We start from the raw sequence: 11,029 nt of genomic DNA, 5'->3' as shown, positions 1-11,029 counted from the left end.
ACAACTATTTTTAAAAATTTAAACAATGTGAGTGGCAACTAAAACTGGCATGTTTTGACTCATGGGAGGCTATGAGTTTATCTTCTCATTATAGAGAGAAAAATATAATAACCCCACCATGTGGAACTATCTAACGAAATTTGTGTATCAGTTGTTAAGGGTAAAAGGAGGCAGGGTTAACTGAACACAGTCAAAACCACCAAGGCTGGGAGGTGTTTGGGACTTTGGGTGCTTGTGGTGGTAGCCGAGTGAGGGACCCGGGGCTGCCGGGGAGACCTGATGGCCAAAGCGCACGGATTATGAGCGAGGTGCCCCGGGCCTCTCACTCAGCCTTTCTTGTATGTTGCAAGCTCCAGAGTTGCAAAGTGTCCCAACCTCCCAGATGTGCTGGGGCCAGGTCATGTGGAGGGGGGTGAGGGGTCACACCCCATCCTTTCTTGTGAGCCTCAGGGGAAGGCAAAACCCAATCCGGTCCGAGCCTACTTTCCTGCAGCCTCTGCCTTTTCCCAGTTTCCGGGTGGATTCCTTGTGGGATGAGACAGCTCTCAAACTCCCGTCCGGGATCTCAGGGCCCGCATTACACATAGAAGTTGAAGGTCAGCGGGGCTGCACTTGAAGAAAAATTCCAGGGAAGGGGCTTCTCTGGCCGTTCACAGCTGAGCCCAAGACGTCAGGCAGTGCACCGGTGTCCCAGCTTGCGATCTCATCTCTAGATAAATGCTGGTCACAAACGTAACCATTCTGTTGAGAGCACACAGAGCGTTCAGGATAAATACTCTGCTTGGTTCTGGCGGTCGACTTAACCTCCTAATTGTGGCACTGACTGAGTTCCCAAGAAGGGATTATAGACTGATCCCCACCCAGGGCCACTAACTGTCCTGGTTTTCCTGGGACTGAGGGCGTTCCCAGGGTCCTGGACTTCCCACTTTGAACTTGGATGAGTTGGTCACCCCATTGGCACCATGACTTGCCACAAGGGGCCTCACTTCCCATGACAGGGATGGGACAAGGAAACTCGTAACTGCCTGCAAAATGGGTCAGAGAGGGCGGGCAGGCTTCTCGGGAAGACTGAAAAACAGCCCTGAGTCCTAAGGAAGGGCTTAGAGTCATCCCAACCCACGGAAAATCACAAGCAGCAGAGGGGCTCCGTATGGATAACGAAGTCCATAACAGCATGGGGGACGCTCCTGCCAGAGTTTATAAAATAAGGGTTATCTTTGTTCAAGACCCAGAGAGGTAAGAGGCAGTCTCCACTGTACCGAATTTTCCCATTGTTCTTGGTACAAGGTGCAAGGAAGCACAGATCGTATGATCCCGTGTTTGCTTCGAAACGAACCCAACTAGAGATGTGTGTCGGCAAGTTTGCGTGAGCACGGAGGGCGTGAAGGACCACACTCACAGCTGTTAACAGAAGGCCCTCTGGGGGTGGAGTCGGGATGTGCACGAGGCAGGCCTTGGATTTAGACTGTCCTGTGTTGCTTCAGTTCACCAGTTTCTGAGACCTAACACCTGCCAGCCTTTAGAACAGAACTCTCATTTCTTACAATTTAAAATGCTTTGTACTAAAAGCTAAGTTGCCATTTGCAAGAATGAATGTTGAACCGTCAGAGAAAGCAAGTTGCAGCCCAGAACGTGGAGTACATGGCATTTAACATAGACCTACAGGTGTCAAATATTTGCACAAGTGTTAAAAAAGGTCTGGGAAGATTCACAAGATTTGAACGTAAGTTTATACCTGGGAGAGGCAAAGGTGATGTAACAACTTGTACCTCTAAGCCTACCCTCTTCTGCTTGGGTTAACTTTCTTTCCCCAAAGAGCGTGCACTTTGGTTTTTTCCTTGTTAGATGGCATCTACCGAGTTTCCAGCTAACAGAGCAGGTGGGCTTCCTTTGAAGCAAAATGTAATGTGTGAAAACCTCAGCGTTCTCGGACCTATAACAATGAGAGGGTTCCTTCCACAGGCCACCTCCCTGGTGCCAAACAGGACTCATTTTACACACCTTTCCAAGAACAAATCCCCGGTGTAATTAATTAAGCCTATAATTACAGACCAATCTTTAAAAATGTAATGTGTAATTTCCCTACGAAACTCATTTTGAACCTGACTTCTGATGTGGGCAAAATTATATTGGAGACAGTTTTGACTACTTGGAGATTCTGGATAAACCAGGCTTCATTTGTGATTGATTTAAATATATTGTCATTTCCGTATTTATTACTTAAAAGCAACTAGTATTTATGGAGCCGTGCTCTGAAGGGTTCACTTTATTTAAAGTTCAGAACTGCCTTCTGGGTGTTGGAGAGACACAGCTACTCCATTCTGGTTTTTCTTTACTATTTATTCCTTGTTCATGTTCCTTCTTAGGGTCCACGGTTTTCCAGGCCAGGCTTCATTCTGCTTCTGGCCTTTGAAAGTATCTCTGGATTTGAGAAGGATCCCTTGTACACGAGTAAAAGAAGTGGAACATTTTTAAGGAGAGTGAGAGGCCTTGACCTTTGGGAGGGAGTGAGAGGTTTCCTCCAAAGGCTGCCGTCAGTCCTGGCAATACTTTGAATGTTTTGCTTTGTAGGAACAAAGATGGCTCGTCCGTCCTCTTTCCTCTCGGTGTTTCTGTAGTTTGGGCTTCTCTCCCGGCTGTTTGAGTTATAAAGGTAATGCTGGCAGACACACACCATCTTTAAGATTCAAAAGGGAAATACTCTTAGGGAAGAGGTGGGGGAGGGAGGAGGTGGGGGAGGGAGGAGGTGAGCAGGGTGGTGAAATCACTGGTTTTGCCTCCCCTTCTGCGGCTGGAGTCTGAGCTGATTGATCAATGATGCAGGATTTTATTTGTAATAGAGAGGTGAGGCCTCGCTTCCCAGCTGCGAGGAGGGAATTCTGGCCTGTCAGGGCAGATAGGCCCATTTCCCAGGTGAGGAGTGTCAGGGGAGCATTTCCGGCCCGACCTGGCATCACCTGCACCGGGCAAGGATCTGAGACCTCCCTGTGTCTTTCTCTCTCAGAATCGAGCCCACAGGAGGATCTCTCGTCCTTTGGTTTTGAGTGAAGAAGTTGGGACGGGGGGGTGGGGGGGGTGAGGCTCTCTGCATACCTGGGGAAGGAGTCTCTACCCGTGAACACCTGCCAAGGGGACATCCAAACCAAACCTTCCTACCTAAATATTTCCTGACTTGGGCCCTTCACCCACGAGACGGTTTTCTTATTAACTTGCTTGGAGTCTCTCAGAAGGATTACTCATTCTGACCAGCGGGAGGAACCGCCCCCCAAATACCTTCTGAGTCATCTGGGGTTTCTATCGCCTTGCAGAATCGTTGAAGTGTTCCTTTTGTTGAAAACATGATTATTAGGAAACACCTTCGCCAGCAGTGTGTACATGTCACCGCATGTCCCCGGGGAGTGGAGCCCTGTGAGTGTTTGCAAGAGGGTGTTTCGGGCAGGCTCAGGGAGAGGTGGCAGCGTGGCCTGTGCCCTCAACGCTCTCCCTGCGAGGACCAGAGGGCGACCCGGGACCCGCTGTGCCCAGACACGTGGCTGCAAGCTTCCCAGGGCTGGGTCTGCTGAAGACGCAGGCAAGACAGGAGAACAAGGGTGAACTCTGCAGAGATCGGGGCCGGTTACTAAAGTGCCTACAGACCATGTGACAAGGCACCAGACATCCTCAATCTCTCAATCTTCTAGCCGTAGGTAGCTGGAAGGTTCTGTTTCTGCTTTGCTGCAAACTGTCCTCTGAGAATGAAGACAGTTGCTCCAGGCGCCCCCCCCCCCAAAAAAAAGGCATTCATTCCCTTTGAAAAAATATGAACCACCATTTTTTTTCACTTTTAAAAAATACATTTTCTTTTTTTAAAGTTTACATTATTTAATTAATTTATTTATTTAGGCCTCACCATGCGGCTTGTGGGATCTTAGCTCCCCGACCAGGGGTCGACACAGCAGGGAAAGCGCCGAGTCCTAACCACTGGACCGCCAGGGAATTCCCAGAACTGACATTTTTTAATAGCAAATTTATTTGCCAGGAGTTCTCAACCCATTCGAATTAGAATTGGGTGGGGGGGTGGGGAGGAGGGGTAAAAACTCTGATGGTCAGAACCCCACCCCTGACCAACAGAACCAGAATTTCTGGGCATTTTGATTTTATTTTTGAAAGCTCTCCAGGTTAAGTTTAGCGTGCAGCCAGGGCTGAGAACCACCGATTTAAAGAAAGGAGGCTTTAATTCAAGATGACAGTTCAAATCTCAAATGCAAAAAGGGAGAAAGAGTCACCAGGTAAGTTTCCACGAATTCCGAATCTCCCCGCTAATAAAGGACATCTCTGGTAGCTGAGATAGGAGAGCTGGCTGCAGATTAGTTTGGGACCCAGCCAAGAGGATTTGGCATTCTTGTGGCCCCCTCTGCTGGCCATGAAATTCAGCCAATCCTCCTCTGAAAGGGACTGTGCAAAGGGGCCTCCCTATTCACTCCCGGGCGGGATGATGGGATGGACTTCTCAGATGCTGGGGTCCACACAGTAGGAAAATTTACAAAGCAAACACTGAAAACATTGGGCGGGTTGGGGAGAGAGTTATCCAACCTTTTACATCTCCCAACACCATCGTTTCAGAAAAGAGAAGACCTTTTTCTCAGCAAAAATATAAAAGGAAAGCAATTGCAAAATAGATAATATTAGCTTTTAGAAGTAAATTTAGCCTTTAGAACAACCTTACTGCATTTTCCATATTTTTCTTATTTTGCCTCAGGCCAGTGAATCCTCTGCTGGAACTTGAGTTTGGGGAGCATTAGCTGCAGTGAGAACTTTAAGAAGTTATTCTTGGTTCATTGGTGTAAAGTAATATAGTAATCAGAGCCCTCCTCACGGGCATGTGAAGGCCCTGTGCTCAGAAGGACCCCGTGCTTGGTTTAATGCTCTGCTGTCTTGAAATTCTCAATAATTTTTGAACAAGGAAATCTGTGTTTTCATTTTGCACTGGGCCCTGAAATTGATGTCGCTGGATTTAACTGGAAAATCTGCGTGAATGTGTGGCTTCCAGTTATTCGATAAATACTGATGGGGCCTCTGTTGGTATCAGGCACCGAGGGCACAGCGATGAAAGAAGCAGGGAGTACGTGCCCTCGGCGGGCTTGTTTCCAGGGTGGTCACACTGTGAATGTTTGCCAAGGGGAAGTTTTAATAAATAAGATAACGAAAAGATGATGAGCCTCTGGAGGATATAAAATGGGGTAAAGTTGTGGCAAGTGCCGGAGAGCAGAGCCCCGGGAAGGCTTCTGGGAGGAGGTGACTCTGGAACTCAGAAGAAGGAGGAAGCAGCCGCTTAAAGCACAGACCCAAAGCCTCCTCAGGAGAGAGCAGGTGGTGGAGACCATGGGAGGGGCTGGGTCTTACTCACAGAGGAAAGAAGGGTTAAACCACGGAGGTGGTTTAATCAGGGGAGCGGCAAGCTTGGGGTGACGTTTGGGGATGACTGGGCAAGGCCCAAGTGGAAGCTGGGAGGCCAGCTGGGGGCCCAGGTGGAGGCCACTCTGCTTACACCAGCGTTCTCAGCTCGGCGCTCCTGACGTTCGGGGCCAGATAGCTCTCTGTTGTGCAGCTGTCCTGTGTCCTGTATGATGTTTAACAGCATCTCTGGCTTCTACCCACCAGATGCCACGTGGCATCCTTCCCCATGTGTGACAACCAAAAATGTCTCCAGACATTCCAAATGTTTCCTGGGGGCCAAAAACGCACCCTGGTTGAAAACCACGGGCTTAGGGTGACGGTGGAAGACAGGAAGGAAGGATTGGACTCAGGATCTATCTGGGAAATAGGGCAAGAGAACTAAAACCAGCAGTTGAATTGGGGGCGCGATGCTGAAGGGAGAAAAGGACTCCAGATGACACCCAGTGATGAATAGTGATGAATGGCAGTGCCGTTCATGCTGATATCTGGTGTGAGGGGGTGGGGAGGGATCTGCAGGTATGGGGGAGAAAGCATTACCAAGAATTCTGTTTCACTCCAATAGATTGGCTTCCTTCCCACCAGACAGGAGCAAGTAATGGTCTTTTCAATTGGCGGAAAATACCTGAGCCAGTTTCCTTTGACATCTTTTTTTTTTTTCATCCAACAGCTAGAAGCCCTGGCTGACCTCTCGTGCATGCAAATGGCTCTGAGGGATGGAAGTCAGAGATTTAAAAACCTCAGGGAGAATACAGCAGGAGGGGCTGGGCCCTCTCCTCTCACTCTGACTGTGGAATTACTGTGTTCAGCCCAGGACAGCCCTCAGGTAGCAGCTCAGCGGTTCTTACACTCCCCCGGGGGACCCCGGTACCCACCGTCCACCACAATGGCCCCGGTGATGTTGGATCACCATGGCAACCCGCCTTGCCACATTTTCTCCTTGTTCAAGTTCTGTCTGCACAACCCACGAGGCCAGTAAAGAAATAACAAATGCAATCAGTTGTCTTCTGATTTTGCTGCCTGGGGAGAAAGAGGTTGGGCACACACAGCCCAGTTGTTTGGGAAAACGGCTCCACCCCCTGGTGAGGAATCCTCAAATTCAGATTGCTAATGTCAAATGCATCCACTATGACAGTCGCCCTGGGGGCATGGCTTGAGGTCTGGAATAACATCACAGTTCTAACTGCTCGGGTAGGCCCCGAGTTCCTGGGGTCCCAGTGATGCAGGCAGAATGAAACGCATTTCTTTTTGCTTCCTGTTGACGATTACTCTGATTAGAGATGAGGCCAGATTAATTGGTGTAAATCACATCCAGCCTTCCTCCGGTCGGTGGCTCAGGGCTCCCAGGATTATAACTTTATCATTAGCAGGAACGCAGAGCTAACTGAGAGCACAGCAGAGGGGATATGGCTTGGGATCTAGCAAGAGCTCTAAAGACAGACATGATTCAACCCCAGGATCAAACTCTTCCTGGCTCAGGAATCTGGAACGAGCGACTTCCCCTCCAGCTCACGTGCCTTAGAAGGTCAGGCCATGTTTGAGGGTGTCTCTCTTGTCCTAAACACGCAGTCATTAGAGTAGGCACTGAACCAGGGAGGAAGGAGGCCCTAGGACTCAGCCTTGCATGAGATCTGACCTGAGAGTCCTCGGGCTAAGCTGGGGGCTCTTCTCCATCTTTGCAGACACTGCATTGGGCCATATGGGACATCTTGTCATGTTCAGTGACCTTAGGTGTCTGAGGGTTACTGGTCAAGCCTTTTGCCCACCTGGGGCCAGTGCTTTGTTCATCATTCAGTTTTTTATCTGGAAACATCTATTTGTATGAAATCTCCATCCGTTTCTCTGTTTTTAAAATTTTTCTTTAAAATCAGGAATGGATGTTGAATTTTACGCAATATCTTTTGGACATCTCTCAAGGATGATGATATAGCTTTCTCCCTTAACTGGCTAGTATGAATTCTTTAATGAATTTCTTCTTATTGAAGCATCCCTGCATTTTTCTGGAATGAACCCCCTTGGTCACCCTGCTGTGCTTTCTAGAATTAAAAGGCCCCTTCTCATTCTTCTCTAACTCAAAGTTTTCTTGGCAGTGAAGAAATTAATGTGAAAAATCTATCATCGCTCTCTATCTTTTATTAAATAATTTTTACAGAATATTTTTAAACCAAAAAATAGGACTGTGCTGGGACTTCCCTGGCAGTCCAGTGGTTAAGACTTCGCCTTCCCATGTGTGGGGTGCGGGTTCGATCCCTGATAGGGGAGCTAAGATCCCATCTGCCTAGCGGCCAAAAAACCAAAACATAAAACAGAAGCAATATTGTAACGAATGCAATAAAGACTTTAAAAATGGTTCACAAAAAAAAAAAAAAAAAAAAAAGTAGGGCCGTGCCGTACCGTAGTTCTACATCATAGTGTTTTTCAACTCAACCGAGTTTCCAGGAAGAGTACGGCACTCTGCCTAATCCTGTTTCTCTGGTTGTTCCTTATGGGAACCTTCCTTTCTCCTGTGGCTCTTTCATCATGGGTCGCCCTCAGGGTTTTGTCTTCAGATCTCTTCTCTTCTTTCTGCCCAGCCAACAGCTTCCACTCTGGACCACCTGCAGATGCTGCCACCTCCTCCCTGAGATGCCGACCCCATCCCCACTCGCCTCGTGGCATGAATGCCCCCCTTCCCTCCCAGGGAAGCCAGTGACCTTGTCCAAAGCTTCAGATCAGGGTCAGGGGGGGCAGAACGTCTAGGCCAGGCCAGGGATCCCGGCGGGCTGGTCTTTGGGAAATGCACCCCCAAAGGTGATTCCCTCGTGTTCCCTTCGGAACAGATGCAATCAGTCCACAGAGGAAAAACACATTTTGTTTAGTCTTTTCCTGGCCCAGAAGGCCTGGTATTTAATCAGCCCTGGAGCCAGCCCTGAGGGGGACGGGCTTTTACGGCTCCAGGCGGCACCGAGAGCTCCCCCTGCCCCACCCGTGCCCCCATCCAGGTAGGGGGCTTGGCCTGTTGGTGGCTGACTGGAGTTTTCTTCCAACCTCACCTCCCCCATGCCGCCACTTTTTCCATCAAATGGAAAGAAAGACTGCCCCTGAGGGGTCAGTCCCCTCCCCAGGAATGCCCTGGGGCAGCTTCTCCAGTTTAAAGGACTCCCCCGCCCCCGCTGGGCCCAACCCAAAGGAGCTCACAGCGACCTTTGACCTCTGCTTAGCCGATGTCATGGTTCAGCTAAGTCACACTTGGGGTCTTGTTACCCGAGTGAGTGCTTTACTGGTGGAGAAGCAGCAGTCAAGAGAGCGGCTCTCTCTAAGGTGGACAAGAGGGATTTGAGGGACTGGTTCCCAGCAGCCCTGCCCGAGACTTGGCTCACTCTTAACCAAGCTCCGCCAGGCCATGAAGGGGCGGCGAGGAGTAGAGCTGGACCAGACGGGCTGTGCATCCTGCCCGGTGCTCACTTGCTCCCAAGTCCAGTGTCAGAGTCGGAATCAGAATCGGCTGCTAACGGCCCACTTCTCTTTGGAGTCGCCTCCACTCCCTCTGAAAAGCTAGCTATCAAGCGTTGAAGGCGTAACAGTGTGACAGTGGAGGCAGACTGGAGTGACACGTCCACAGGCCGAGGAACACCAGGTTGCCAGGTGCCACCAGACGCCAGGAGAGAAGCCTGGGACAGATTCCCCCCCCGCCCCGGAGCCTCCGGAAGGAACCAACCCTACAGACACCTCGATTTTGGACTTCTGGTCCCCAAAACTGTAAGAGAATAAATTTCCGTTGTTTTAAGTCAACCAGTTTGTGGTACTTTGTTATAGCAACCCCAAGAGGCTGATTCAAGTGCAAGGAAGGGCAGAAACAAAGCTGGTAGTGGTGATGGGGAGTGACAGTGAGACAGTGCCAGCGGGGACCTGGGAGAAGAGCATCCCAGGTGCAGAGGCAGAAGCTCGAGGAAGCGTGTGACCAGAGCAGAGTCAGCGACCAGGAGAGAAGGGCTCGGAGGGGGAGCCTGGGCCAGCTCGTGTGGCACGGTGCGGGCCAGTGGAAAGACTTCAGTTTTTACTCCAAGTTTTAAAATAGTCTCTCAACACTTCTGCCCCTTCGGCTTAATAACAGCTTTACTGATATATAACTTACATGCCGTAAAACTCCAGTTCTTCCCAGTGTGCTCTTCAGTGGTTTTTAGTACATTCACAGAGTTGTACAAACATCACCACTATCTATCTAATTTCAGTGCATTTTTATCACCCCTCAGAAAAAAACCACATGGGCTTCCCTGGTGGCGCAGTGGTTGAGAGTCCGCCTGCCGATGCAGGGGACACGGGTTCGTGCCCCGGTCCGGGAAGGTCCCACATGCCGCGGAGAGGCTGGGCCCGTGAGCCATGGCCACTGAGCCCGCACGTCCGGAGCCTGTGCTCCGCAACGTGAGAGGCCTGCGTATCACAAAGAAAAAAAAGAAACCACATGCTTTTACTCTGAATTGAACAGGAGCCCATAGGAGGGCTTGAGAAAGAGTGGTGTGAACTGACTTCCATTCTAGCGGGATTACTGGGCTTGTGTGAAGGTGAAGGCTGGGAAGACCAGGGCAACCAGTTAGGAGGCTGCGGCAGTAACACAGGTGGTGGCTTAGACCAGGGGACAAGGTGGACGGTATGAAAATTAGTCGGACTGGGACTTCCCTGGCGGTCCAGTGGTTAAGACTCCGTGCTTCCACTGCAGGGGGCGCAGGTTCAATCCCTGGTCAGGGAACTGAGATCCCACATTGCTGTGCGGTGCAGCCAAAAAAACCCAGGATGCATTTAGAAAACAGGGTCAGTAAGCTGTGCTGACAGGTGAGTTCTATGGAGGAGGGGAGGGAAAGGCATCATGATGACCCCAGAACTGAGCCCCTGGAAGTGTTGCACTGACACTGAAGGAGACCGGGAGACTGTGGGAACACAGGTGGGCAGGCAGGAGCTGAGGCTCTGACGGGTCAGTTAGGACATTTATTACCCAGCCAGGCGTTGAGATGGTCACTGGATACACTAGCCAGGTATCAGGGAGAGGCCCAGGCAGAAGGTGGAAATCCCAGAATCTTCTGGACACGAGGCTGGGTGGGCTCCGCAAGGGAGTGAGTAAATATGGACAGAAAAGAGAAGAGATCCAAGAATGAGCCCTGCCCTCCCCCCAACCCCCTCCCCAGCATTTAGGAACAGCAAAGGAGACCAGGAAGAACCAGCCAGAGAGGTGGGAAGGATGTTAATGGTGATTACCCATGAGTTGTTGTAACAGGGGTGATTTTTTCCTTCTCTTACCAGAATTTCTTACTGTGAGAGTGTCTTATTTTTATAAACTTCTAAAAACTAATTCCTTCATATAAAATGACTTCTTTCATGGACACCTATGGGACTATCCACTCAGCATCCCATTTCTAGGAATAGAAATTCTTTGTCCTCCCTCCCGAACCCCCCACCATCATTCACTTGGTGCCAGTAGAAGCACCCTTACTATAATATGACCCCTCCCCCCGACCTCCTGCTCTTCTTTGATTGGTCCAGAAATGAGCACAGGATCCAAGCTGAGCCAATCAGAGTCCTTCCCTGGGAAATGCTCTTTGTGTACCTAGATGGGAAGTTGTAA

The sequence above is a fragment of the Aethalodelphis obliquidens genome, unplaced genomic scaffold (assembly GCF_003676395.1).
Source record: "Aethalodelphis obliquidens isolate GAN/ISIS:26980383/991018 unplaced genomic scaffold, ASM367639v1 scaffold57, whole genome shotgun sequence".
NCBI classification, from domain to species: domain Eukaryota; kingdom Metazoa; phylum Chordata; class Mammalia; order Artiodactyla; family Delphinidae; genus Aethalodelphis; species Aethalodelphis obliquidens.
Note: the sequence above shows the minus strand (reverse complement) of the source record.